Below are 27,129 nucleotides of genomic sequence, written 5' to 3' on the forward strand. Positions count from 1 at the left end.
ATCAACCTGAACAAAATACATGTTGAAATATGCGCATTAGTCCTTTGATTTAGGTGTGACACTCAGTTTGAGTTTTTATTGCTTTAAATGCATTTTCAGGACGAGCTGAACACGTTTTTTGACTTGGAATGTGTCTTCATAGGAATGAGTTGTGTAGTCAAATTAATGCTCATTTAGGCTTCAGGAGGTCAACCTGAACTAAATACATGTTGAAATATGTGCATAAGTCCTTTGATTTAGGCGTGACACTCAATTTGAGTTTTTATTGCTTTAAAATGCATTTTCAGGCCGTATCGAGCACGTTTTTTGACTTTGAATGTATCTTCATAGGAATGAGTTGTGTGATCAAATTAATGGTGATTTAGGCTTCAGGGGGTCATCCTGAACAAAATAAATGTTGAAGTGTGTGCATAAGTCCTTTGGTTTAATCGTGACACTCATTTTGAGTTTTTATTGCTTTAAATGCATTTTCGGGCCGAGCTGAACACGTTTTTTGACTTGGAATGTGTCTTCATAGGAATGAGTTGTGTAGTCAAATTAATGCTCATTTAGGCTTCAGGAGGTCAACCTGAACTAAATACATGTTGAAATATGTGCATAAGTCCTTTGATTTAGGTGTGACACTCAATTTGAGTTTTTATTGCTTTAAATGCATTTTCAGGCCGAGTTGAGCACGTTTTTTGACTTTGAATGTATCTTCATAGGAAGGAGTTGTGTGATCAAATTAATGGTGATTTAGGCTTCAGGGGGTCATCCTGAACAAAATACATGTTGAAGTGTGTGCATAAGTCCTTTCTTTGGTTTAGGCGTGACACTCATTTTGAGTTTTTATTGCTTTAAATGCACTTTCAGGCCGAGTTGAGCTCGTTTTTTGACTTTGAATGTATCTTCATAGGAATGAGTTGTGTAGTCAAATTAATGGTGATTTAGGCTTCAGGGCGTCATCCTGAACAAAATACATGTTGAAGTGTGTGCATAAGTCCTTTGGTTTAGGTGTGACACTCAATTTGAGTTTTTATTGCTTTAAATGCACTTTCAGGCTGAGTTGAGCACGTTTTTTGACTTTGAATGTATCTTCATAAGAATGAGATGTGTAGTCAAATTAATGCTCATTTAGGCTTCAGGGGGTCAACCTGAACAAAATACATGTTGAAATGTGTGCATGAGTCCTTTGGTTTAGGCGTGACACTCAATTTGAGTCTTTATTGGTTTAAAATGCATTTTCAGGCCGTACCGAGCACATTTTTTGACTTTGAATGTATCTTCATAGGAATGAGATGTGTAGTCAAAATAATGCTCATTTAGGCTTCAGGAGGTCAACCTGAACAAAATACATGTTGAAATGTCTGCATAAGTCCTTTGGTTTAGGCGTGTCACTCAATTTGAGTTTTTATTGCTTTAAATGCATTTTCAGGCCGTACCGAGCACGTTTTTTGACTTTTAATGTATCCTCATAGGAATGAGTTGTGTAGTCAAATTAATGGTCATTTAGGCTTCAGAGGGTCATCCTGAACAAAATACATGTTGAAGTGTGTGCATAAGTCCTTTGGTTTAGGTGTGACACTCAATTTGAGTTTTTATTGCTTTAAATGCACTTTCAGGCCGAGCTGAACACGTTTTTTTGACTTGGAATGTGTCTTCATAGGAATGAGATGTGTAGTCAAATTAATGCTCATTTATGCTTCAGGAGGTCAACCTGAACTAAATACATGTTGAAATGTGTGCATAAGTCCTTTGGTTTAAGCGTGACACTCAATTTGAGTTTTTATTGCTTTAAATCACTTTCAGGCCGAGTGGAGCACGTTTTTTGACTTTGAATGTATCTTCATAGGAATGAGATCTGTAGTCAAATTAATGCTCATTTAGGCTTCAGGAGGTCAACCTGAACAAAATACATGTTGAAATGTGTGCATAAATCCTTTGGTTTAGGAGTGACACTCAATTTGAGTTTTTATTGCTTTAAATGCATTTTCAGGCCGTACCGAGCACGTTTTTTGACTTTGAATGTATCTTCATAGGAATGAGATTTGTAGTCAAATTAATGCTCATTTAGGCTTCAGGAGGTCAACCTGAACTAAATACATGTTGAAATGTGTGCATAAGTCCTTTGGTTTAAGCGTGGCACTCAATTTGAGTTTTTATTTCTTTAAATGCACTTTCAGGCCGAGTGGAGCACGTTTTTGGACTTTGAATGTATCTTAATAGGAATGAGATGTTTAGTCAAATTAATGCTCATTTAGGCTTCAGGAGGTCAACCTGAAATAAATACATGTTGAAATGTGTGCATAAGTCCTTTGGTTTAGGCGTGACACTCAATTTGAGTTTTTATTGCTCAAAATGCATTTTCAGGCCGAGTTGAGCACGTTTCTGAGTATGAATGTATCTTCATAGGAATGAGTTGTCTAGTCAAATTAATGGTCATTTAGGCTTCAGGGGGGCATCCTGAACAAAATACATGTTGAAGTGTGTGCATAAGTCCTTTGGTTTAGGTGTGACACTCAATTTGAGTTTTTATTGCTTTAAATGCATTTTCAGGCCGAGCTGAACACGTTTTTTTGACTTGGAATGTGTCTTCATAGGAATGAGATGTGTAGTCAAATTAATGCTCATTTAGGCTTCAGGAGGTCAACCTGAACTAAATACATGTTGAAATGTGTGCATAAGTCCTTTGGTTTAAGCGTGACACTCAATTTGAGTTTTTATTGCTTTAAATGCACTTTCAGGCCGAGTGGAGCACGTTTTTTGACTTTGAATGTATCTTCATAGAAATGAGATGTGTAGTCAAATTAATGCTCATTTAGGCTTCAGGAGGTCAACCTGAAATAAATACATGTTGAAATGTGTGCATAAGTCCTTTGGTTTAGGCGTGACACTCATTTTGAGTTTTTATTGCTTCAAATGCACTTTCAGGCAGAGTGGAAAACGTTTTTTGACTTTGAATGTATCTTCATAGGAATGAGATGTGTAGTCAAATTAATGCTCATTTAGGCTTCAGGAGGTCAACCTGAACAAAATACATGTTGAAATGTGTGCATAAGTCCTTTGGTTTAGGCGTGACACTCAATTTGAGTTTTTATTGCTTTAAATGCATTTTCAGGCCGTACCGAGCACGTTTTTTGACTTTGAATGTATCTTCATAGGAATGAGGTGTGTCATCAAATTAATGGTGATTTAGGCTTGAGGGGGTCAACCTGAACTAAATACATGTTGAAATGTGTGCATAAGTCCTTTGGTTTAATCGTGACACTCATTTTGAGTTTTTATTGCTTTTAATGGACTTTCAGGCTGAGTTGAGCACGTTTTTTGACTTTGAATGTATCTTCATAGGAATGAGATGTGTAGTCAAATTAATGCTCATTTAGGCTTCAGGAGGTCAACCGGAACGAAATACATGTTGAAATGTGTGCATAAGTCCTTTGGTTTAGGTGTGACACTCAATTTGAGTTTTTATTGCTATAAATGCATTTTCAGGCCGAGCTGAACACGTTTTTTGACTTTGAATGTATGTTCATAGGAATGAGTATTGTGATCAAATTAATGGTGATTTAGGCTTCAGGGGGTCATCCTGAACAAAATACATGTTGAAGTGTGTGCATAAGTCCTTTGGTTTGCGTGACACTCATTTTGAGTTTTTATTGCTTTAAATGCACTTTCAGGCCGAGTTGAGCTCGTTTTTTGACTCTGAATGTATCTTCATAGGAATCAGTTGTGTAGTTAAATTAATGGACATTTAGGCTTCAGGAGGTCAGCCTGAACTAAATACATGTTGAAATATGTGCATAAGTCCTTTGGTTTAAGCGTGACACTCATTTTGAGTTTTTATTGCTTTAAATGCACTTTCAGGCCGAGCTGAACACGTTTTTTGACTTGGAATGTGTCTTCATAGGAATGAGTTGTGTAGTCAAATTAATGGTCATTTAGGCTTCAGGACGTCAACCTGAACTAAATACATGTTGAAATATGTGCATAAGTGCTTTGGTTTAGGCGTGACACTCATTTTGAGTTTTTATTGCTTTAAATGCACTTTCAGGCCGAGTTGAGCAAGTTTTTTTTACTTTGAATGTATCTTCATAGGAATGAGTTGTGTAGTCAAATTAATGCTCATTTAGGCTTCAGGAGGTCAAACTGAACTAAATACATATTGAAATGTGTGCATAAGTCCTTTGGTTTAGGCGTGACACTCATTTTGAGTTTTTATTGCTTTAAATGCACTTTCAGGCCGAGTGGAGCACGTTTTTTGACTTTGAATGTATCTTCATAGGAATGAGATGTGTAGTCAAAATAATGCTCATTTAGGCTTCAGGATGTCAACCTGAACAAAATACATGTTGAAATGTCTGCATAAGTCCTTTGGTTTAGGCGTGTCACTCAATTTGAGTTTTTATTGCTTTAAATGCATTTTCAGGCCGTACCGAGCACGTTTTTTGACTTTTAATGTATCCTCATAGGAATGAGTTGTGTAGTCAAATTAATGGTCATTTAGGCTTCAGAGGGTCATCCTGAACAAAATACATGTTGAAGTGTGTGCATAAGTCCTTTGGTTTAGGTGTGACACTCAATTTGAGTTTTTATTGCTTTAAATGGACTTTCAGGCCGAGCTGAACACGTTTTTTTGACTTGGAATGTGTCTTCATAGGAATGAGATGTGTAGTCAAATTAATGCTCATTTATGCTTCAGGAGGTCAACCTGAACTAAATACATGTTGAAATGTGTGCATAAGTCCTTTGGTTTAAGCGTGACACTCAATTTGAGTTTTTATTGCTTTAAATGCACTTTCAGGCCGAGTGGAGCACGTTTTTTGACTTTGAATGTATCTTCATAGGAATGAGATGTGTAGTCAAATTAATGCTCATTTAGGCTTCAGGAGGTCAACCTGAACAAAATACATGTTGAAATGTGTGCATAAATCCTTTGGTTTAGGAGTGACACTCAATTTGAGTTTTTATTGCTTTAAATGCATTTTCAGGCCGTACCGAGCACGTTTTTTGACTTTGAATGTATCTTCATAGGAATGAGGTGTGTCATCAAATTAATGGTGATTTAGGCTTGAGGGGGTCAACCGGAACTAAATACATGTTGAAATGTGTGCATAAGTCCTTTGGTTTAAGCGTGACACTCATTTTGAGTTTTTATTGCTTTAAATGCACTTTCAGGCTGAGTTGAGCATGTTTTTTGACTTTGAATGTATCTTCATAGGAATGAGATGTGTAGTCAAATTAATGCTCATTTAGGCTTCAGGAGGTCAACCTGAACTAAATACATGTTGAAATGTGTGCATAAGTCCTTTGGTTTAAGCGTGACACTCAATTTGAGTTTTTATTTCTTTAAATGCACTTTCAGGCCGAGTGGAGCACGTTTTTGGACTTTGAATGTATCTTAATAGGAATGAGATGTTTAGTCAAATTAATGCTCATTTAGGCTTCAGGAGGTCAACCTGAAATAAATACATGTTGAAATGTGTGCATAAGTCCTTTGGTTTAGGCGTGACACTCATTTTGAGTTTTTATTGCTTTAAATGCACTGTCAGTCCGAGTTGAGCCCGTTTTTTTACTTTGAATGTATCTTCATAGGAATGAGATGTGTAGTCAAATTAATGCTCATTTAGGCTTCAGGAGATTAACCTGAACAAAATACATGTTGAAATGTGTGCATGCGTCCTTTGGTTTAGGCGTGACACTCAATTTGAGTTTTTATTGCTCAAAATGCATTTTCAGGCCGAGTTGAGCACGTTTCTGAGTATGAATGTATCTTCATAGGAATGAGTTGTCTAGTCAAATTAATGGTCATTTAGGCTTCAGGGGGTCATCCTGAACAAAATACATGTTGAAGTGTGTGCATAAGTCCTTTGGTTTAGGTGTGACACTCAATTTGAGTTTTTATTGCTTTAAATGCATTTTCAGGCCGAGCTGAACACGTTTTTTTGACTTGGAATGTGTCTTCATAGGAATGAGATGTGTAGTCAAATTAATGGTCATTTAGGCTTCAGGACGTCAACCTGAACTAAATACATGTTGAAATATGTGCATAAGTGCTTTGGTTTAGGCGTGACACTCATTTTGAGTTTTTATTGCTTTAAATGCACTTTCAGGCCGAGTTGAGCACGTTTTTTGACTTTGAATGTATCTTCATAGGAATGAGTTGTGTAGTCAAATTAATGCTCATTTAGGCTTCAGGAGGTCAAACTGAACTAAATACATATTGAAATGTGTGCATAAATCCTTTGGTTTAGGCGTGACACTCAATTTGAGTTTTTATTGCTTTAAATGCATTTTCAGGCCGAGTTGAGCACGTTTTCTGAGTTTGAACGTATCTTCATAGGAATGAGTTGTGTAGTCAAACAAGGGGGGGGGGGGGGGGGGTTGGCGAGAGAATCTCTTTCAAATCCTTTCAATAATCCTGAACCAATACTAGAATTAAACAAAACAAAGACATCATATTATCATTTGTGGGTGTCTTTCTAGGAACTCAAGGACACCTTACAACAAGCAGTTAAAATCACGAATACAATGTTAAAAACAACATCAAATAAAATAAGAAAAATACAACAACAACAAAATAATGTCTTTATGGTCCGAGTGAATAATCCTGTCTGAACAGATGTGTTTTGAGGCTGGACTTTTAATGCCTTAATAAGTCGGTATAACTAAAAGAGCGGAGCCGGTGGATGTTTCTAAGATGATAATATGATGTGGTTTAAATGCGAGGGGAAAAGAGAGGGTCAAGTTGACAAGTAGAGGTTCTTCTATATATTGCATTTCATGGGCAGTTTGACCACTGCCTTCGACATTGGAAAAAGAAAAAAATATATAACCAAAGTAACTCCGACAAAGTTATGATAATCAAGGCAGCGATGATGCCTCCTTCACCGCATGGGATGAGGAGCGCTAAAATTATGACCCCACTACAAGCGCCGAGTGGTCACTTGTACGTAGACAAGGCAGAAGAAATTGGAGCGGATGGTCAATCTGCAGGCAGAGAGACCTGAGCTCACCAGACACACGAAAATGTGTCTATATTCATCACAATCGCAGACACTGTTGTGAGGGTTAAAGATATTGAGTGAATTAAAAATAAAATTATAAACGTCTTAACAGAGGGGCACTTTAATCATTGTGTAGGCTCCACAGGCAGGTTTGTAAGCACAAACCTACAGGAAGGGGATAACACATACTAGCCATTTTACTGTCACCCACCTGTGTCATGTCCCGTGTCTTCCAGCAGGGGGCGGGCTTTTCCCTCCGCCAACTGCACACCTGTTCGTCATTTCGGGTTGATTATCTGCCTTTATTAAGAGGCTCTGGCAGTCCACTCACTGCCGGAGAATTCCACGCCGTGCCATTGGTCTCTCGCGCTAAAACCTCTATAGTAGATTTCTCATTGCCTTCTAGCCTTGTGGCCGTTTATCTTGCGTTCTCTCTAGTCCCAAAATTGTATATTTAGTCTATAGTCTAATCAGACCTTCCTCACCTTTTGTTTTTTTTTCTGCGAGCGTTTTCTGTTGTTTCCTTATTTCTTCCCTGGTCCTTATTTGACCAGCGTTTTTTGTTACTGTTTCCCTGTCGGGCTCTTTCTGTTCGTTATTAAAGACTTTTTGTGTTCATACAAAATCTTTTCGTGTCTGCTTTACCTGGGGATCCACCTCGTTATTTTGTTGTGCACGAGGCGATCTTTCATCGCCTCGGGCACAACATGACAACCTGAATCCCTTGTGTGCCAAGCTTCCCCCTGATCTGCCCAGGGTGGTTCATAAACAATTGGTAAAAGTAGAAAAATGTATGCAAATTAAACAGGATAATGAGAGCATGAGTGTTTGGGATGCGACCACTATTGTAACTAAGGAGACTGAATTGACGAGGCAAATATTGCTGGATTTGCCTAAAACTTACTATGACATACAATTGTGGGCAATAGACTGGCTTAAGAGTAAGTATTTACCCAAAGAGATTATGGACCTTTTAGAGGGAATAGCCTCTTGCAAATTGACTAGGTTGAATGATAGAAAATCAGACGCGTTGAGTTCCCTTTATCCAACAACATTGGGTCCTTCACAACAACTGGCGTTTGAATTGCTATCTGAGGTAAACCCAATGACTTATTTGGTTAATTGTATGGATGCTTGGGTGACTGTCACAGGACAGAACCCCAATAGTCATCCATTGAATCAAGCATTGTTCAGGCAAGCAGTGCTGGGGGGTTGTCTGTATGATGTGCAGAAAATGATGACTAACTCTCCCACTATCCCCACTTCAGATGACGTGAACTGGCGAACTCATTTCCTATATTATGTGCAGCAATCTCGAATGAGAGCCGAGGAAGAGACTGAGAAAACATCCAAGCTACAAAATGACTTTTTGAATCCACAAGTACAAGAGGCTAAGAGAGCCTCCAGTAATGCATGCAAAAGAGAGAAACTTGGGAGATCTAATCAAATGTCAATCAGTGTCTCTCAACAGGCTCCACCACGGCTGATCACACCCACATCGCAGCTCCAAGCCACACCTCAACATTACGGCCTCCCCACAAGGCAGGGCCGAGACGCATGGCTGGGGGGAGGTTCGAGACGGGAAGGTGGGCGTGGACGAGGAAGTCACGGGAGCCAAGCTGGCTGTTTCATTTGTGGTGATGTGAATCATTGGACAAGGAAATGCCCGCACCGCCGGCACCCACCTGTTCATCAATCAGGCTATGATCAACAAGCTCTGACTCCTCCTCCGCAAAACCAACAACAATGACAGGATACGGCACCCCCAAATGGACAATACCCATCTGCTCCATGGGTACCCGAATCCCCAACAATAGGGATCACTGCTGGCCTCACTGAAAGACTGACATGAACTTGAACATGCTGGACCACACTTGCTCCCAATGCCTGCTGATACAAGGCTGACTGTTGCTAAAGTCAGCCGATGACCCACCATTGAACTCTGTCTTCCAACAGTATCGGCTTTGGTCTCCTTAGACTTCCTCCATATGACCTTACCATGATCGGTCCTTCCCACTGCACAATGCTTTTGACAAACTAGAGATTGAAATTTATCGCATGGCCTGGTTGGGTGAAACACAAGGCAATTTATTTAATGTTCCCTCCTCCTCAATTATTGTAGGGCCTGAAGGGTGTGGCAGCCAGAGTGGACCTGTCAGAGGATCTCATCTCATTGACTGGTATCTAGGCCTGACATGGCCGCGCCGCTCATACTTTTTTGCCGTCTACTCAAATATCCAAAAATTCTCATTCGTACACCTTTTTTGTAATCGATTTAGCTACGTTTTTTTCCATATATCACTTTCAGAATCGAATAGGGAATTTTCTCATTCTCTCACCTTGGAGTTAAATTTTACTACACTCGGTTGCCCCACGTATTCGATTTTGTCTTCTGGAATTTTTATCCAAGTGCTTAAACAGCTACTCTACTCTTTCCGACCTACGGATGACGTTGTACTTATTCGGTATGGTAATGTTCTTATCGATGGATCATCTAAGATTTGCTCTTTGGAAGCCGCAAGGTGGCTCCTTTGACATTTGGCTTTTTGCTGTTTCAAACTATCGCATGTGAAAATTACAATGCGCACTGCCTTTATATTTTCGGGGAGACTGAACACATCAGAAGGTACAGCGATGCCGGTTTCTTTTGTGCAGCCTGGTCTACAATACAATACAATACAATACATGCTGATTCATATAGCGATTTACTTAGAGGTTTCTGAAAAAGAAGGTTCTGTTTCTGTAGTTCTTTTTCAGAAAAGAGAGGGGAATGTGACTGGCAGGAACGTGAACAACAGGGAAGTAAAAGACTGATGAATTTTGACATACGTCAGCATGCAATTGGACCCAATTGAACAAAAACATTCAGCATGCATCAGATATGCGGCAGCATGAGGCAAATATTTACAATAAAAAATTTAAAAAACTGCACAGGGCGGCCCGGTAGACCAGTGGTTAGCACGTCGGCTTCACAGTGCAGAGGTACCGGGTTCGATTCCGGCTCCGGCCTCCCTGCGTGGAGTTTGCATGTTCTCCCCGGGCCTGCGTGGGTTTTCTCCGGGTGCTCCGGTTTCCTCCCACAATCCAAAAACATGCGTGGCAGGCTGATTGAACACTCTAAATTGTCCCTAGGTGTGAGTGTGAGCGTGGATGGTTGTACGTCTCTGTGTGCCCTGTGATTGGCTGGCAACCGATTCAGGGTGTCCCCCGCCTACTGCCCGAAGACAGCTGGGATAGGCTCCAGCACCCCCCGTGACCCTAGTGAGGATCAAGCGGCTCGGAAGATGAATGAATGAATGAATGCCACAGGAACATCGATGCAACATTGCGTGAAGAAAAAACAAAGAAACAAAAACTTAGAGAGGCTCTGCTAAAACCAAAAGAAGTAGTTATTAAATGCAGGACACATATTAGAAGGACTTTTCCCACGTAAAAGTAGGGAATGACAAAGCAGACTAGATGACTAAAGAGACAGTAGAAGACGACTTGATCTTTAGTGATGGAAGTGGAATCAAAAATGGGAAATTGTATATTTTCCAAACTAACAACCTTATTTCAGACCAAGAGAGGGTATCCCGGAGGAGAAGAACTAACTGGGTGGCCAGGGATGAGACTGGTTTGTATCGGCATGAAATTGATGGACGTCCAGTCCTGTCGGCAACTAAATTGAAGACTCCAATTCGGGAGGCATGGGTTTTTTATCTGCAATTCAAGGTAAGCTCGAACCAACGAATCAGAGGCTTGTATCAAACACTCCGATGGTGATGACCTCAGAGAAATCGGATTGGGATGAGACGCTACCACTTGCGCTTTCACCATGAGGTCCACCGTTAAGTCCACCACGGGTCTCACACCTTTTAAGATGGGACGTGACCAGGAGTTCCCCGCTCCATGGCAATCCATGGACCGGGGGCTCTTCAACAAACGATTCCCCATGAAGCAGACAAGGAGTCATTGAGTGTTCTCGTCTCCTATTTTCAGGAACAGACGAGACTCCAGGGTGAACACCCCATGAAACCACAGACGTATCCCGAGCATGTGTATCTGGGGGTCCTACAGCGGAAGTGGCACCAGCCGAGATGAATGGGACCACGCAGAGTGACACAAAGGACCCATCATGCTGTCTACCGGGAAGGAATGCGTCAGCCCCAAGAAGCGTCTCCAACTTCAAAAGTGACCTTCGGAAGGACGACTGGACGTGAAACCAAGACAAAGTTCTCAGGGGGCCCAGAACTAATAACATATCTTCCTGATTATACTGGTTATTTTGGTCTCTATTTCTCTACTAATGTGGGCGCTGGTGGCAGGCTTCACTGAGACTGTTATTTCCGGCTGTAGTTTATTTGATGATGCTTTGCACAAGATTGGGTTGGTTGTCCCGCTTTGACGACGGAGTTTGACACCGAAGTTTTGTGATCACAATATTAATTGTGATCAAGAGAGGGATTTGTTAAGGAATTATTCCGCCAGAAGTAGTAGTAGAACATTGTTGATGAATTTCGTCTTGCTATGAGAACTATTGACACTAGTCTCTGTCCTGAACATCTGCTTGTACTTAAAACAAAGAGTGGAGGGTGAAGTTGGGGCCCTAATTGCCCTTGAGTGATTAACAGCCCCCTGGCCGTCTTCTGCGTCCCCCACATCGTAAAAGTCCCTGAAGGCTGTCAAGTGCCTTCGAAGAGGAAACCTAATCTCAAGTTTTGTGGACCAGCAGATATTCTCTGTACTTTGTCAAAATGCCAAGATCGAACTTTGCTTGACTTTCTTTGTTTCAGATTTTTACATAAGGGGAAGGACTGCCCGCCGCTAATTAACATAATTAACATACCATGCCTATATGTACGTGTGACTGAAGTTGCTCGGGGCTTCCCGATGAAATCTGAGACTCACAGGAGCCCGAATCGATTCGTGCTGCGTTGCGATAAACTGAAGAAAAGACAACGTGGTGTTGGGTCTTCTTCCACATTATAGAGAGATAAAAGAATCTGTAACCAAGGAAGGGCCAAGAGCAAATTGACAGCTCCCATTCCCCAACACAAATCAACGTGAAGGAAACGATTTCAAACCACAGGATAAGTGAAAGTTGAATGACGAATGAAAGCCAAAATTTTTGGAAAGAGAAGTGCTTCATGTCCAAGTGCTATCATGATCGATCCACGTGCAGACGGCTCCCTCTGTTGGACATTAATTTTATTCCAAAGAGACGTTGATCTGTCAAATCAACGTGAAGGAAACGATTTCAAACCACAGGATAAGTGAAAGTTGAATGACGAATGAATGCCAAAATTTTTGGAAAGAGCAGTGAATCGTGTTGTGAATTGGAGGTGGGAACAAAAGCTTACAGCACCTGGTATTCCCAGGGGGTCTCCCATCCAAGTACTAACCAGGCCCGACCCTGCTTAGCTTCCGAGATCGGACGAGATCGGGCGTTCTCAGGGTAGTATGGCCGTAAGCGAGGGAAAACGTGAAAATTGTCCCCTTTATAGCAGACAGGGCACTTGCGGGTCGGGGATGGAGTAGTGGGGTGATTTTTTTTTTCATTTAATGACCTCCTCCCGAGAGCACGAAGGAGGGGCCCGCTCCCGTGGTGGTTTGAGCGCGCAGCCTGTCAGGCTCGCATACGGTCCTCTGCGAGCACGCAGATGCGGTATTTGATGTTTGTTGCAAAAGTGGGCTTTTCCAGTGGAGGTGCAAAGGCATCCAGCAGGCGGAAATCCCAAGCTGCTTCATGTCCAAGTGCTATCATAACCGATCCCCGTGCAGACGGCTCCCTCTGTTGGACATTAATTTTATTCCAAAGAGACGTTGATCTGTCAAATCAACGTGAAGGAAACGATTTCAAACCACAGGATAAGTGAAAGTTGAATGACGAATGAATGCCAAAATTTTTGGAAAGAGCATTGAATCGTGTTGTGAATTGGAGGTGGGTGCAAAAGCTTACAGCACCTGGTATTCCCAGGGGGTCTCCCATCCAAGTACTAACCAGGCCCGACCCTGCTTAGCTTCCGAGATCGGACGAGATGGGGCGTTCTCAGGGTAGTATGGCCGTAAGCGAGGAAAAATGTGAAAATTGTCCCCTTTATAGCAGACAGGGCACTTGCGGGTCGGGGATAGAGTAGTGGGGTGCTTTTATTTTTTTTTCATTTAATGACCTCCTCCCGAGAGCACGAAGGAGGGGCCCGCTCCCTTGGTGGTTTGAGCGCGCAGCCTGTCAGGCTCGCATACGGTCCTCTGCGAGCACGCAGATGCGGTATTTGATGTTTGTTGCAAAAGTGGGCTTTTCCAGTGGAGGTGCAAAGGCATCCAGCAAGCGGAAATCCCAAGCTGCTTCATGTCCAAGTGCTATCATGACCGATCCCCGTGCAGACGGCTCCCTCTGTTGGACATTAATTTTATTCCAAAGAGAAGTTGATCTGTCAAATCAACGTGAAGGAAACGATTTCAAACCACAGGATAAGTGAAAGTTGAATGACGAATGAATGCCAAAATTTTTGGAAAGAGCAGTGAATCGTGTTGAGAATTGGAGGTGGGTGCAAAAGCTTACAGCACCTGGTATTCCCAGGCGGTCTCCCATCCAAGTACTAACCAGGCCCGACCCTGCTTAGCTTCCGAGATCGGACGAGATCGGGCGTTCTCAGGGTAGTATGGCCGTAAGCGAGGGAAAACGTGAAAATTGTCCCCTTTATAGCAGACAGGGCACTTCCGGGTCGGGGGTGGAGTAGTGGGGTGATTTTTTTTTTTTTCATTTAATAAACCTCCTCCGGAGTGCACAAAGGAGGGGCCCGCTCCCGTGGTGGTTTGAGCGCGCAGCCTGTCAGGCTCGCATACGGTCCTCTGCGAGCACGCAGATGCGGTATTTGACGTTTGTTGCAAAAGTGGGCTTTTCCAGTGGAGGTGCAAAGGCATCCAGCAGGCGGAAATCCCAAGCTGCTTCATGTCCAAGTGCTATCATGACCGATCCCCGTGCAGACGGCTCCCTCTGTTGGACATTAATTTTATTCCAAAGAGACGTTGATCTGTCAAATCAACGTGAAGGAAACGATTTCAAACCACAGGATAAGTGAAAGTTGAATGACGAATGAATGCCAAAATTTTTGGAAAGAGCAGTGAATCGTGTTGAGAATTGGAGGTGGGTGCAAAAGCTTACAGCACCTGGTATTCCCAGGCGGTCTCCCATCCAAGTACTAACCAGGCCCGACCCTGCTTAGCTTCCGAGATCGGACGAGATCGGGCGTTCTCAGGGTAGTATGGCCGTAAGCGAGGGAAAACGTGAAAATTGTCCCCTTTATAGCAGACAGGGCACTTGCGGGTCGGGGATGGAGTCGTGGGGTGATTTTTTTTCATTTAATGACCTCCTCCCGAGAGCACGAAGGAGGGGCCCGCTCCCGTGGTGGTTGGAGCGCGCAGCCTGTCAGGCTCGCATACGGTCCTCTGCGAGCACGCAGATGCGGTATTTGATGTTTGTTGCAAAAGTGGGCTTTTCCAGTGGAGGTGCAAAGGCATCCAGCAGGCGGAAATCCCAAGCTGCTTCATGTCCAAGTGCTATCATGACCGATCCCCGTGCAGACGGCTCCCTCTGTTGGACATTAATTTTATTCCAAAGAGACGTTGATCTGTCAAATCAATGTGAAGGAAACGATTTCAAACCACAGGATAAGTGAAAGTTGAATGACGAATGAATGCCAAATTTTTTGGAAAGAGCAGTGAATCGTGTTGAGAATTGGAGGTGGGTGCAAAAGCTTACAGCACCTGGTATTCCCAGGCGGTCTCCCATCCAAGTACTAACCAGGCCCGACCCTGCTTAGCTTCCGAGATCGGACGAGATCGGGCGTTCTCAGGGTAGTATGGCCGTAAGCGAGGGAAAACGTGAAAATTGTCCCCTTTATAGCAGACAGGGCACTTCCGGGTCGGGGGTGGAGTAGTGGGGTGATTTTTTTTTTTCATTTAATAAACCTCCTCCGGAGTGCACAAAGGAGGGGCCCGCTCCCGTGGTGGTTTGAGCGCGCAGCCTGTCAGGCTCGCATACGGTCCTCTGCGAGCACGCAGATGCGGTATTTGACGTTTGTTGCAAAAGTGGGCTTTTCCAGTGGAGGTGCAAAGGCATCCAGCAGGCGGAAATCCCAAGCTGCTTCATGTCCAAGTGCTATCATGACCGATCCCCGTGCAGACGGCTCCCTCTGTTGGACATTAATTTTATTCCAAAGAGACGTTGATCTGTCAAATCAACGTGAAGGAAACGATTTCAAACCACAGGATAAGTGAAAGTTGAATGACGAATGAATGCCAAAATTTTTGGAAAGAGCAGTGAATCGTGTTGAGAATTGGAGGTGGGTGCAAAAGCTTACAGCACCTGGTATTCCCAGGCGGTCTCCCATCCAAGTACTAACCAGGCCCGACCCTGCTTAGCTTCCGAGATCGGACGAGATCGGGCGTTCTCAGGGTAGTATGGCCGTAAGCGAGGGAAAACGTGAAAATTGTCCCCTTTATAGCAGACAGGGCACTTGCGGGTCGGGGATGGAGTCGTGGGGTGATTTTTTTTCATTTAATGACCTCCTCCCGAGAGCACGAAGGAGGGGCCCGCTCCCGTGGTGGTTGGAGCGCGCAGCCTGTCAGGCTCGCATACGGTCCTCTGCGAGCACGCAGATGCGGTATTTGATGTTTGTTGCAAAAGTGGGCTTTTCCAGTGGAGGTGCAAAGGCATCCAGCAGGCGGAAATCCCAAGCTGCTTCATGTCCAAGTGCTATCATGACCGATCCCCGTGCAGACGGCTCCCTCTGTTGGACATTAATTTTATTCCAAAGAGACGTTGATCTGTCAAATCAATGTGAAGGAAACGATTTCAAACCACAGGATAAGTGAAAGTTGAATGACGAATGAATGCCAAATTTTTTGGAAAGAGCAGTGAATCGTGTTGAGAATTGGAGGTGGGTGCAAAAGCTTACAGCACCTGGTATTCCCAGGCGGTCTCCCATCCAAGTACTAACCAGGCCCGACCCTGCTTAGCTTCCGAGATCGGACGAGATCAGGCGTTCTCAGGGTAGTATGGCCGTAAGCGAGGGAAAACGTGAAAATTGTCCCCTTTATAGCAGACAGGGCACTTGCGGGTCGGGGATGGAGTAGTGGGGTGATTTTTTTTCATTTAATGACCTCCTCCCGAGAGCACGAAGGAGGGGCCCGCTCCCGTGGTGGTTTGAGCGCGCAGCCTGTCAGGCTCGCATACGGTCCTCTGCGAGCACGCAGATGCGGTATTTGATGTTTGTTGCAAAAGTGGGCTTTTCCAGTGGAGGTGCAAAGGCATCCAGCAGGCGGAAATCCCAAGCTGTTTCATGTCCAAGTGCTATCATGACCGATCCCCGTGCAGACGGCTCCCTCTGTTGGACATTAATTTTATTCCAAAGAGACGTTGATCTGTCAAATCAACGTGAAGGAAACGATTTCAAACCACAGGATAAGTGAAAGTTGAATGACGAATGAATGCCAAAATTTTTGGAAAGAGCAGTGAATCGTGTTGTGGATTGGAGGTGGGTGCAAAAGCTTACAGCACCTGGTATTCCCAGGCGGTCTCCCATCCAAGTACTAACCAGGCCCGACCCTGCTTAGCTTCTGAGACCGGACGAGATCTGGCGTTCTCAGGGTAGTATGGCCGTAAGCGAGGGAAAACGCGAAAATTGTCCTCTTTATAGCAGACAGGGCACTTCTGGGTCGGGGGTGGAGTAGTGGGGTGATTTTTTTTCATTTAATAAACCTCCTCAGGAGTGCACAAAGGAGGGACCCGCTCCCGTGGTGGTTTGAGCGCGCAGCCTGTCAGGCTCGCATACGGTCCTCTGCGAGCACGCAGATGCGGTATTTGATGTTTGTTGCAAAAGTGGGCTTTTCCAGTGGAGGTGCAAAGGCATCCAGCAGGCGGAAATCCCAAGCTGCTTCATGTCCAAGTGCTATCATGACCGATCCCCGTGCAGACGGCTCCCTCTGTTGGACATTAATTTTATTCCAAAGAGACGTTGATCTGTCAAATCAATGTGAAGGAAACGATTTCAAACCACAGGATAAGTGAAAGTTGAATGACGAATGAATGCCAAATTTTTTGGAAAGAGCAGTGAATCGTGTTGAGAATTGGAGGTGGGTGCAAAAGCTTACAGCACCTGGTATTCCCAGGCGGTCTCCCATCCAAGTACTAACCAGGCCCGACCCTGCTTAGCTTCCGAGATCGGACGAGATCAGGCGTTCTCAGGGTAGTATGGCCGTAAGCGAGGGAAAACGTGAAAATTGTCCCCTTTATAGCAGACAGGGCACTTGCGGGTCGGGGATGGAGTAGTGGGGTGATTTTTTTTTCATTTAATGACCTCCTCCCGAGAGCACGAAGGAGGGGCCCGCTCCCGTGGTGGTTTGAGCGCGCAGCCTGTCAGGCTCGCATACGGTCCTCTGCGAGCACGCAGATGCGGTATTTGATGTTTGTTGCAAAAGTGGGCTTTTCCAGTGGAGGTGCAAAGGCATCCAGCAGGCGGAAATCCCAAGCTGTTTCATGTCCAAGTGCTATCATGACCGATCCCCGTGCAGACGGCTCCCTCTGTTGGACATTAATTTTATTCCAAAGAGACGTTGATCTGTCAAATCAACGTGAAGGAAACGATTTCAAACCACAGGATAAGTGAAAGTTGAATGACGAATGAATGCCAAAATTTTTGGAAAGAGCAGTGAATCGTGTTGTGGATTGGAGGTGGGTGCAAAAGCTTACAGCACCTGGTATTCCCAGGCGGTCTCCCATCCAAGTACTAACCAGGCCCGAACCTGCTTAGCTTCTGAGACCGGACGAGATCGGGCGTTCTCAGGGTAGTATGGCCGTAAGCGAGGGAAAACGCGAAAATTGTCCTCTTTATAGCAGACAGGGCACTTCTGGGTCGGGGGTGGAGTAGTGGGGTGATTTTTTTTCATTTAATAAACCTCCTCAGGAGTGCACAAAGGAGGGACCCGTTCCCGTGGTGGTTTGAGCGCGCAGCCTGTCAGGCTCGCATACGGTCCTCTGCGAGCACGCAGATGCGGTATTTGATGTTTGTTGCAAAAGTGGGCTTTTCCAGTGGAGGTGCAAAAGCATCCAGCAGGCGGAAATCCCAAGCTGCTTCATGTCCAAGTGCTATCATTACCGATCCACGTGCAGACGGCTCCCTCTGTTGGACATTAATTTTATTCCAAAGAGACGTTGATCTGTCAAATCAACGTGAAGGAAACGATTTCAAACCACAGGATAAGTGAAAGTTGAATGACGAATGAATGCCAAAATTTTTGGAAAGAGCAGTGAATCGTGTTGTGAATTGGAGGTGGGTGCAAAAGCTTACAGCACCTGGTATTCCCAGGCGGTCTCCCATCCAAGTACTAACCAGGCCCGACCCTGCTTAGCTTCCGAGATCGGACGAGATCGGGCGTTCTCAGGGTAGTATGGCCGTAAGCGAGGAAAACGTGAAAATTGTCCCCTTACAGCAGACAGGGCACTTGCGGGTCGGGGATGGAGTAGTGGGGTGATTTTTTTTTCATTTAATGACCTCCTCCCAAGAGCACGAAGGAGGGGCCCGCTCCCGTGGTGGTTTGAGCGCGCAGCCTGTCAGGCTCGCATACGGTCCTCTGCGAGCACGCAGATGCGGTATTTGATGTTTGTTGCATAAGTGGGCTTTTCCAGTGGAGGTGCAAAGGCATCCAGCAGGCGGAAATCCCAAGCTGCTTCATGTCCAAGTGCTATCATGACCGATCCCCGTGCAGACGGCTCCCTCTGTTGGACATTAATTTTATTCCAAAGAGACGTTGATCTGTCATATCAACGTGAAGGAAACGATTTCAAACCACAGGATAAGTGAAAGTTGAATGACGAATGAAAGCCAAAATTTTTGGAAAGAGCAGTGAATCGTGTTGAGAATTGGAGGTGGGTGCAAAATCTTACAGCACCTGGTATTCCCAGGCGGTCTCCCATCCAAGTACTAACCAGGCCCGACCCTGCTCAGCTTCCGAGATCGGACGAGATCGGGCGTTCTCAGGGTAGTATGGCCGTAAGCGAGGGAAAACGTGAAAATTGTCCCCTTTATAGCAGACAGGGCACTTGCGGGTCGGGGATGGAGTAGTGGGGTGATTTTTTTTTCATTTAATGACCTCCTCCCGAGAGCACGAAGGAGGGGCCCGCTCCCGTGGTGGTTTGAGCGCGCAGCCTGTCAGGCTCGCATACGGTCCTCTGCGAGCACGCAGATGCGGTATTTGATGTTTGTTGCAAAAGTGGGCTTTTCCAGTGGAGGTGCAAAGGCATCCAGCAGGCGGAAGTCCCAAGCTGCTTCATGTCCAAGTGCTATCATGACCGATCCCCGTGCAGACGGCTCCCTCTGTTGGACATTAATTTTATTCCAAAGAGACGTTGATCTGTCAAATCAACGTGAAGGAAACGATTTCAAACCACAGGATAAGTGAAAGTTGAATGACGAATTAATGCCAAAATTTTTGGAAAGAGCAGTGAATCGTGTTGTGAATTGGAGGTGGGTGCAAAAGCTTACAGCACCTGGTATTCCCAGGCGGTCTCCCATCCAAGTACTAACCAGGCCCAACCCTGCTTAGCTTCCGAGATCGGACGAGATCAGGCGTTCTCAGGGTAGTATGGCCGTAAGCGAGGGAAAACGTGAAAATTGTCCCCTTTATAGCAGACAGGGCACTTGCGGGTCGGGGAAGGAGTAGTGGGGTGATTTTTTTTTTCATTTAATGACCTCCTCCCGAGAGCACGAAGGAGGGGCCCGCTCCCGTGGTGGTTTGAGCGCGCAGCCTGTCAGGCTCGCATACGGTCCTCTGCGAGCACGCAGATGCGGTATTTGATGTTTGTTGCAAAAGTGGGCTTTTCCAGTGGAGGTGCAAAGGCATCCAGCAGGCGGAAATCCCAAGCTGCTTCATGTCCAAGTGCTATCATGACCGATCCCCGTGCAGACGGCTCCCTATGTTGGACATTAATTTTATTCCAAAGAGACATTGATCTGTCAAATCAACGTGAAGGAAACGATTTCAAACCACAGGATAAGTGAAAGTTAAATGACGAATGAAGGCCAAAATTTTTGGAAAAAGCAGTGAATCGTGTTGAGAATTGGAGGTGGGTGCAAAAGCTTACAGCACCTGGTATTCCCAGGCGGTCTCCCATCCAAGTACTAACCAGGCCCGACCCTGCTTGGCTTCCGAGATCGGACGAGATCGGGCGTTCTCAGGGTAGTATGGCCGTGAGCGAGGGAAAATGTGAAAAGTGTCCCCTTACAGCAGACAGGGCACTTGCGGGTCGGGGATGGAGTAGTGGGGTGATTTTTTTTTCATTTAATGACCTCCTCCCAAGAGCACGAAGGAGGGGCCCGCTCCCGTGGTGGTTTGAGCGCGCAGCCTGTCAGGCTCGCATACGGTCCTCTGCAAGCACGCAGATGCGGTATTTGATGTTTGTTGCAAAAGTGGGCTTTTCCAGTGGAGGTGCAAAGGCATCCAGCAGGCGGAAATCCCAAGCTGCTTCATGTCCAAGTGCTATCATGACCGATCCCCGTGCAGACGGCTCCCTCTGTTGGACATTAATTTTATTCCAAAGAGACGTTGATCTGTCAAATCAACGTGAAGGAAACGATTTCAAACCACAGGATAAGTGAAAGTTGAATGACGAATGAAGGCCAAAATTTTTGGAAAAAGCAGTGAATCGTGTTGAGAATTGGAGGTGGGTGCAAAAGCTTACAGCACCTGGTATTCCCAGGCGGTCTCCCATCCAAGTACTAACCAGGCCCGACCCTGCTTAGCTTCCGAGATCAGACGAGATCGGGCGTTCTCAGGGTAGTATGGCCGTAAACGAGGGAAAACGTGAAAATTGTCCCCTTACAGCAGACAGGGCACTTAGGGGTCGGGGATGGAGTAGAGGGGTGATATTTTTTTCATTTAATGACCTCCTCCCAAGAGCACGAAGGAGGGGCCCGCTCCCGTGGTGGTTTGAGCGCGCAGCCTGTCAGGCTCGCATACGGTCCTCTGCCATCACGCAGATGCGGTATTTGATGTTTGTTGCATAAGTGGGCTTTTCCAGTGGAGGTGCAAAGGCATCCAGCAGGCGGAAATCCCAAGCTGCTTCATGTCCAAGTGCTATCATGACCGATCCCCGTGCAGACGGCTCCCTCTGTTGGACATTAATTTTATTCCAAAGAGACGTTGATCTGTCAAATCAACGTGAAGGAAACGATTTCAAACCACAGGATAAGTGAAAGTTGAATGACGAATGAAAGCCAAAATTTTTGGAAAGAGCAATGAATCGTGTTGAGAATTGGAGGTGGGTGCAAAAGCTTACAGCACCTGGTATTCCCAGGCGGTCTCCCATCCAAGTACTAACCAGGTCCGACCCTGCTTAGCTTCCGAGATCAGACGAGATCGGGCGTTCTCAGGGTAGTATGGCTGTAAGCAAGGAAAAACGTGAAAATTGTCCCCTTTATAGCAGACAGGGCACTTGCGGGTCGGGGATGGAGTAGTGGGGTGATTTTTTTTTTTCATTTAATGACCTCCTCCCGAGAGCACGAAGGAGGGGCCCGCTCCCGTGGTGGTTTGAGCGCGCAGCCTGTCAGGCTCGCATACGGTCCTCTGCGAGCACGCAGATGCGGTATTTGATGTTTGTTGCAAAAGTGGGCTTTTCCAGTGGAGGTGCAAAGGCATCCAGCAGGCGGAAATCCCAAGCTGCTTCATGTCCAAGTGCTATCATGACCGATCCCCGTGCAGACGGCTCCCTCTGTTGGACATTAATTTTATTCCAAAGAGACGTTGATCTGTCAAATCAACGTGATGGAAACGATTTCAAACCACAGGATAAGTGAAAGTTGAATGACGAATGAATGCCAAAATTTTTGGAAAGAGCAGTGAATCGTGTTGTGAATTGGAGGTGGGTGCAAAAGCTTACAGCACCTGGTATTCCCAGGCGGTCTCCCATCCAAGTACTAACCAGGCCCGACCCTGCTTAGCTTCCGAGATCGGACGAGATCGGGCGTTCTCAGGGTAGTATGGCCGTAAGCGAGGAAAACATGAAAATTGTCCCCTTTATAGCAGACAGGGCACTTGCGGGTCGGGGATGGAGTAGTTGGGTGATTTTTTTTTTCATTTAATGACCTCCTCCCGAGAGCACGAAGGAGGGGCCCGCTCCCGTGGTGGTTTGAGCGCGCAGCCTGTCAGGCTCGCATACGGTCCTCTGCGAGCACGCAGATGCGGTATTTGATGTTTGTTGCAAAAGTGGGCTTTTCCAGTGGAGGTGCAAAGGCATCCAGCAGGCGGAAATCCCAAGCTGCTTCATGTCCAAGTGCTATCATGACCGATCCCCGTGCAGACGGCTCCCTCTGTTGGACATTAATTTTATTCCAAAGAGACGTTGATCTGTCAAATCAACGTGAAGGAAACGATTTCAAACCACAGGATAAGTGAAAGTTGAATGACGAATGAATGCCAAAATTTTTGGAAAGAGCAGTGAATCGTGTTGAGAATTGGAGGTGGGTGCAAAAGCTTACAGCACCTGGTATTCCCAGGCGGTCTCCCATCCAAGTACTAACCAGGCCCGACCCTGGTTAGCTTCCGAGATCGGACGAGATCGGGCGTTCTCAGGGTAGTATGGCCGTAAGCGAGGGAAAACGTGAAAATTGTCCCCTTTATAGCAGACAGGGCACTTGCGGGTCGGGGATGGAGTCGTGGGGTGATTTTTTTTTCATTTAATGACCTCCTCCCGAGAGCACGAAGGAGGGGCCCGCTCCCGTGGTGGTTTGAGCGCGCAGCCTGTCAGGCTCGCATACGGTCCTCTGCGAGCACGCAGATGCGGTATTTGATGTTTGTTGCAAAAGTGGGCTTTTCCAGTGGAGGTGCAAAAGCATCCAGCAGGCGGAAATCCCAAGCTGCTTCATGTCCAAGTGCTATCATTACCGATCCACGTGCAGACGGCTCCCTCTGTTGGACATTAATTTTATTCCAAAGAGACGTTGATCTGTCAAATCAACGTGAAGGAAACGATTTCAAACCACAGGATAAGTGAAAGTTGAATGACGAATGAATGCCAAAATTTTTGGAAAGAGCAGTGAATCGTGTTGTGAATTGGAGGTGGGTGCAAAAGCTTACAGCACCTGGTATTCCCAGGCGGTCTCCCATCCAAGTACTAACCAGGCCCGACCCTGCTTAGCTTCCGAGATCGGACGAGATCGGGCGTTCTCAGGGTAGTATGGCCGTAAGCGAGGAAAATGTGAAAATTGTCCCCTTACAGCAGACAGGGCACTTGCGGGTCGGGGATGGAGTAGTGGGGTGATTTTTTTTTCATTTAATGACCTCCTCCCAAGAGCACGAAGGAGGGGCCCGCTCCCGTGGTGGTTTGAGCGCGCAGCCTGTCAGGCTCGCATACGGTCCTCTGCGAGCACGCAGATGCGGTATTTGATGTTTGTTGCATAAGTGGGCTTTTCCAGTGGAGGTGCAAAGGCATCCAGCAGGCGGAAATCCCAAGCTGCTTCATGTCCAAGTGCTATCATGACCGATCCCCGTGCAGACGGCTCCCTCTGTTGGACATTAATTTTATTCCAAAGAGACGTTGATCTGTCAAATCAACGTGAAGGAAACGATTTCAAACCACAGGATAAGTGAAAGTTGAATGACGAATGAATGCCAAAATTTTTGGAAAGAGCAGTGAATCGTGTTGAGAATTGGAGGTGGGTGCAAAATCTTACAGCACCTGGTATTCCCAGGCGGTCTCCCATCCAAGTACTAACCAGGACCGACCCTGCTTAGCTTCCGAGATCAGACGAGATCGGGCGTTCTCAGGGTAGTATGGCCGTAAGCAAGGAAAAACGTGAAAATTGTCCCCTTTATAGCAGACAGGGCACTTGCGGGTCGGGGATGGAGTAGTGGGGTGATTTTTTTTTTTCATTTAATGACCTCCTCCCGAGAGCACGAAGGAGGGGCCCGCTCCCGTGGTGGTTTGAGCGCGCAGCCTGTCAGGCTCGCATACGGTCCTCTGCGAGCACGCAGATGCGGTATTTGATGTTTGTTGCAAAAGTGGGCTTTTCCAGTGGAGGTGCAAAGGCATCCAGCAGGCGGAAATCCCAAGCTGCTTCATGTCCAAGTGCTATCATGACCGATCCCCGTGCAGACGGCTCCCTCTGTTGGACATTAATTTTATTCCAAAGAGACGTTGATCTGTCAAATCAACGTGAAGGAAACGATTTCAAACCACAGGATAAGTGAAAGTTGAATGACGAATGAATGCCAAAATTTTTGGAAAGAGCAGTGAATCGTGTTGTGAATTGGAGGTGGGTGCAAAACCTTACAGCACCTGGTATTCCCAGGCGGTCTCCCATCCAAGTACTAACCAGGCCCGACCCTGCTTAGCTTCCGAGATCGGACGAGATGGGGCGTTCTCAGGGTAGTATGGCCGTAAGCGAGGGAAAACGTGAAAATTGTCCCCTTTATAGCAGACAGGGCACTTGCGGGTCGGGGATGGAGTAGTGGGGTGATTTTTTTTTTTCATTTAATGACCTCCTCCCGAGAGCACGAAGGAGGGGCCCGCTCCCGTGGTGGTTTGAGCGCGCAGCCTGTCAGGCTCGCATACGGTCCTCTGCGAGCACGCAGATGCGGTATTTGATGTTTGTTGCATAAGTGGGCTTTTCCAGTGGAGGTGCAAAGGCATCCAGCAGGCGGAAATCCCAAGCTGCTTCATGTCCAAGTGCTATCATAACCGATCCCCGTGCAGACGGCTCCCTCTGTTGGACATTAATTTTATTCCAAAGAGACGTTGATCTGTCAAATCAACGTGAAGGAAACGATTTCAAACCACAGGATAAGTGAAAGTTGAATGACGAATGAATGCCAAAATTTTTGGAAAGAGCAGTGAATCGTGTTGTGAATTGGAGGTGGGTGCAAAAGCTTACAGCACCTGGTATTCCCAGGGGGTCTCCCATCCAAGTACTAACCAGGCCCGACCCTGCTTAGCTTCCGAGATCGGACGAGATCGGGCGTTCTCAGGGTAGTATGGCCGTGAGCGAGGGAAAATGTGAAAAGTGTCCCCTTACAGCAGACAGGGCACTTGCGGGTCGGGGATGGAGTAGTGGGGTGATTTTTTTTTCATTTAATGACCTCCTCCCAAGAGCACGAAGGAGGGGCCCGCTCCCGTGGTGGTTTGAGCGCGCAGCCTGTCAGGCTCGCATACGGTCCTCTGCAAGCACGCAGATGCGGTATTTGATGTTTGTTGCAAAAGTGGGCTTTTCCAGTGGAGGTGCAAAGGCATCCAGCAGGCGGAAATCCCAAGCTGCTTCATGTCCAAGTGCTATCATGACCGATCCCCGTGCAGACGGCTCCCTCTGTTGGACATTAATTTTATTCCAAAGAGACGTTGATCTGTCAAATCAACGTGAAGGAAACGATTTCAAACCACAGGATAAGTGAAAGTTGAATGACGAATGAAGGCCAAAATTTTTGGAAAAAGCAGTGAATCGTGTTGAGAATTGGAGGTGGGTGCAAAAGCTTACAGCACCTGGTATTCCCAGGCGGTCTCCCATCCAAGTACTAACCAGGCCCGACCCTGCTTAGCTTCCGAGATCAGACGAGATCGGGCGTTCTCAGGGTAGTATGGCCGTAAACGAGGGAAAACGTGAAAATTGTCCCCTTACAGCAGACAGGGCACTTGCGGGTCGGGGATGGAGTAGAGGGGTGATATTTTTTTCATTTAATGACCTCCTCCCAAGAGCACGAAGGAGGGGCCCGCTCCCGTGGTGGTTTGAGCGCGCAGCCTGTCAGGCTCGCATACGGTCCTCTGCCATCACGCAGATGCGGTATTTGATGTTTGTTGCATAAGTGGGCTTTTCCAGTGGAGGTGCAAAGGCATCCAGCAGGCGGAAATCCCAAGCTGCTTCATGTCCAAGTGCTATCATGACCGATCCCCGTGCAGACGGCTCCCTCTGTTGGACATTAATTTTATTCCAAAGAGACGTTGATCTGTCAAATCAACGTGAAGGAAACGATTTCAAACCACAGGATAAGTGAAAGTTGAATGACGAATGAAAGCCAAAATTTTTGGAAAGAGCAATGAATCGTGTTGAGAATTGGAGGTGGGTGCAAAAGCTTACAGCACCTGGTATTCCCAGGCGGTCTCCCATCCAAGTACTAACCAGGTCCGACCCTGCTTAGCTTCCGAGATCAGACGAGATCGGGCGTTCTCAGGGTAGTATGGCCGTAAGCAAGGAAAAACGTGAAAATTGTCCCCTTTATAGCAGACAGGGCACTTGCGGGTCGGGGATGGAGTAGTGGGGTGATTTTTTTTTTTCATTTAATGACCTCCTCCCGAGAGCACGAAGGAGGGGCCCGCTCCCGTGGTGGTTTGAGCGCGCAGCCTGTCAGGCTCGCATACGGTCCTCTGCGAGCACGCAGATGCGGTATTTGATGTTTGTTGCAAAAGTGGGCTTTTCCAGTGGAGGTGCAAAGGCATCCAGCAGGCGGAAATCCCAAGCTGCTTCATGTCCAAGTGCTATCATGACCGATCCCCGTGCAGACGGCTCCCTCTGTTGGACATTAATTTTATTCCAAAGAGACGTTGATCTGTCAAATCAACGTGATGGAAACGATTTCAAACCACAGGATAAGTGAAAGTTGAATGACGAATGAATGCCAAAATTTTTGGAAAGAGCAGTGAATCGTGTTGTGAATTGGAGGTGGGTGCAAAAGCTTACAGCACCTGGTATTCCCAGGCGGTCTCCCATCCAAGTACTAACCAGGCCCGACCCTGCTTAGCTTCCGAGATCGGACGAGATCGGGCGTTCTCAGGGTAGTATGGCCGTAAGCGAGGGAAAACATGAAAATTGTCCCCTTTATAGCAGACAGGGCACTTGCGGGTCGGGGATGGAGTAGTTGGGTGATTTTTTTTTTCATTTAATGACCTCCTCCCGAGAGCACGAAGGAGGGGCCCGCTCCCGTGGTGGTTTGAGCGCGCAGCCTGTCAGGCTCGCATACGGTCCTCTGCGAGCACGCAGATGCGGTATTTGATGTTTGTTGCAAAAGTGGGCTTTTCCAGTGGAGGTGCAAAGGCATCCAGCAGGCGGAAATCCCAAGCTGCTTCATGTCCAAGTGCTATCATGACCGATCCCCGTGCAGACGGCTCCCTCTGTTGGAC

At 46.2% G+C, this 27,129-nt stretch overlaps 25 non-coding genes across 25 annotated transcripts; all 25 read right to left on the reverse strand.

Moving 5' to 3' along the window:
• Positions 1-12,318: 12,318 nt before the first annotated feature.
• LOC127612568 (5S ribosomal RNA) lies at positions 12,319-12,437 on the reverse strand. The gene has a single exon (XR_007965873.1). It is a non-coding gene; the product is annotated as a 5S ribosomal RNA (ribosomal RNA).
• A 480-nt stretch (positions 12,438-12,917) lies between these two features.
• On the reverse strand, positions 12,918-13,036 carry LOC127615113 (5S ribosomal RNA). Its single transcript, XR_007966820.1, has one exon. It is a non-coding gene; the product is annotated as a 5S ribosomal RNA (ribosomal RNA).
• A 484-nt stretch (positions 13,037-13,520) lies between these two features.
• Positions 13,521-13,639, reverse strand: LOC127589182 (5S ribosomal RNA). Its single transcript, XR_007959307.1, has one exon. It is a non-coding gene; the product is annotated as a 5S ribosomal RNA (ribosomal RNA).
• A 484-nt stretch (positions 13,640-14,123) lies between these two features.
• Positions 14,124-14,242, reverse strand: LOC127589240 (5S ribosomal RNA). The gene has a single exon (XR_007959328.1). It is a non-coding gene; the product is annotated as a 5S ribosomal RNA (ribosomal RNA).
• A 478-nt stretch (positions 14,243-14,720) lies between these two features.
• Positions 14,721-14,839, reverse strand: LOC127589296 (5S ribosomal RNA). Its single transcript, XR_007959351.1, has one exon. It is a non-coding gene; the product is annotated as a 5S ribosomal RNA (ribosomal RNA).
• Positions 14,840-15,321: 482 nt separating this feature from the next.
• Positions 15,322-15,440, reverse strand: LOC127589355 (5S ribosomal RNA). The gene has a single exon (XR_007959367.1). It is a non-coding gene; the product is annotated as a 5S ribosomal RNA (ribosomal RNA).
• A 478-nt stretch (positions 15,441-15,918) lies between these two features.
• LOC127613448 (5S ribosomal RNA) lies at positions 15,919-16,037 on the reverse strand. Its single transcript, XR_007966191.1, has one exon. It is a non-coding gene; the product is annotated as a 5S ribosomal RNA (ribosomal RNA).
• Positions 16,038-16,515: 478 nt separating this feature from the next.
• On the reverse strand, positions 16,516-16,634 carry LOC127615111 (5S ribosomal RNA). Its single transcript, XR_007966819.1, has one exon. It is a non-coding gene; the product is annotated as a 5S ribosomal RNA (ribosomal RNA).
• A 479-nt stretch (positions 16,635-17,113) lies between these two features.
• On the reverse strand, positions 17,114-17,232 carry LOC127613453 (5S ribosomal RNA). The gene has a single exon (XR_007966192.1). It is a non-coding gene; the product is annotated as a 5S ribosomal RNA (ribosomal RNA).
• A 479-nt stretch (positions 17,233-17,711) lies between these two features.
• Positions 17,712-17,830, reverse strand: LOC127615879 (5S ribosomal RNA). The gene has a single exon (XR_007966980.1). It is a non-coding gene; the product is annotated as a 5S ribosomal RNA (ribosomal RNA).
• Positions 17,831-18,309: 479 nt separating this feature from the next.
• Positions 18,310-18,428, reverse strand: LOC127589417 (5S ribosomal RNA). Its single transcript, XR_007959390.1, has one exon. It is a non-coding gene; the product is annotated as a 5S ribosomal RNA (ribosomal RNA).
• A 477-nt stretch (positions 18,429-18,905) lies between these two features.
• On the reverse strand, positions 18,906-19,024 carry LOC127615164 (5S ribosomal RNA). Its single transcript, XR_007966834.1, has one exon. It is a non-coding gene; the product is annotated as a 5S ribosomal RNA (ribosomal RNA).
• Positions 19,025-19,503: 479 nt separating this feature from the next.
• Positions 19,504-19,622, reverse strand: LOC127612827 (5S ribosomal RNA). The gene has a single exon (XR_007965964.1). It is a non-coding gene; the product is annotated as a 5S ribosomal RNA (ribosomal RNA).
• A 480-nt stretch (positions 19,623-20,102) lies between these two features.
• On the reverse strand, positions 20,103-20,221 carry LOC127614672 (5S ribosomal RNA). Its single transcript, XR_007966669.1, has one exon. It is a non-coding gene; the product is annotated as a 5S ribosomal RNA (ribosomal RNA).
• A 478-nt stretch (positions 20,222-20,699) lies between these two features.
• On the reverse strand, positions 20,700-20,818 carry LOC127613416 (5S ribosomal RNA). Its single transcript, XR_007966179.1, has one exon. It is a non-coding gene; the product is annotated as a 5S ribosomal RNA (ribosomal RNA).
• A 478-nt stretch (positions 20,819-21,296) lies between these two features.
• On the reverse strand, positions 21,297-21,415 carry LOC127613741 (5S ribosomal RNA). The gene has a single exon (XR_007966306.1). It is a non-coding gene; the product is annotated as a 5S ribosomal RNA (ribosomal RNA).
• A 481-nt stretch (positions 21,416-21,896) lies between these two features.
• On the reverse strand, positions 21,897-22,015 carry LOC127589473 (5S ribosomal RNA). The gene has a single exon (XR_007959408.1). It is a non-coding gene; the product is annotated as a 5S ribosomal RNA (ribosomal RNA).
• Positions 22,016-22,494: 479 nt separating this feature from the next.
• Positions 22,495-22,613, reverse strand: LOC127613724 (5S ribosomal RNA). Its single transcript, XR_007966298.1, has one exon. It is a non-coding gene; the product is annotated as a 5S ribosomal RNA (ribosomal RNA).
• Positions 22,614-23,092: 479 nt separating this feature from the next.
• Positions 23,093-23,211, reverse strand: LOC127589537 (5S ribosomal RNA). The gene has a single exon (XR_007959435.1). It is a non-coding gene; the product is annotated as a 5S ribosomal RNA (ribosomal RNA).
• Positions 23,212-23,688: 477 nt separating this feature from the next.
• On the reverse strand, positions 23,689-23,807 carry LOC127615147 (5S ribosomal RNA). The gene has a single exon (XR_007966830.1). It is a non-coding gene; the product is annotated as a 5S ribosomal RNA (ribosomal RNA).
• Positions 23,808-24,288: 481 nt separating this feature from the next.
• Positions 24,289-24,407, reverse strand: LOC127615531 (5S ribosomal RNA). The gene has a single exon (XR_007966928.1). It is a non-coding gene; the product is annotated as a 5S ribosomal RNA (ribosomal RNA).
• Positions 24,408-24,888: 481 nt separating this feature from the next.
• Positions 24,889-25,007, reverse strand: LOC127613804 (5S ribosomal RNA). The gene has a single exon (XR_007966319.1). It is a non-coding gene; the product is annotated as a 5S ribosomal RNA (ribosomal RNA).
• A 478-nt stretch (positions 25,008-25,485) lies between these two features.
• LOC127613421 (5S ribosomal RNA) lies at positions 25,486-25,604 on the reverse strand. The gene has a single exon (XR_007966180.1). It is a non-coding gene; the product is annotated as a 5S ribosomal RNA (ribosomal RNA).
• Positions 25,605-26,082: 478 nt separating this feature from the next.
• LOC127613589 (5S ribosomal RNA) lies at positions 26,083-26,201 on the reverse strand. The gene has a single exon (XR_007966242.1). It is a non-coding gene; the product is annotated as a 5S ribosomal RNA (ribosomal RNA).
• Positions 26,202-26,682: 481 nt separating this feature from the next.
• On the reverse strand, positions 26,683-26,801 carry LOC127589593 (5S ribosomal RNA). Its single transcript, XR_007959447.1, has one exon. It is a non-coding gene; the product is annotated as a 5S ribosomal RNA (ribosomal RNA).
• Positions 26,802-27,129: the final 328 nt, after the last annotated feature.

This window comes from Hippocampus zosterae, chromosome 1 (genome assembly GCF_025434085.1).
Source record: "Hippocampus zosterae strain Florida chromosome 1, ASM2543408v3, whole genome shotgun sequence".
Taxonomy (NCBI): domain Eukaryota; kingdom Metazoa; phylum Chordata; class Actinopteri; order Syngnathiformes; family Syngnathidae; genus Hippocampus; species Hippocampus zosterae.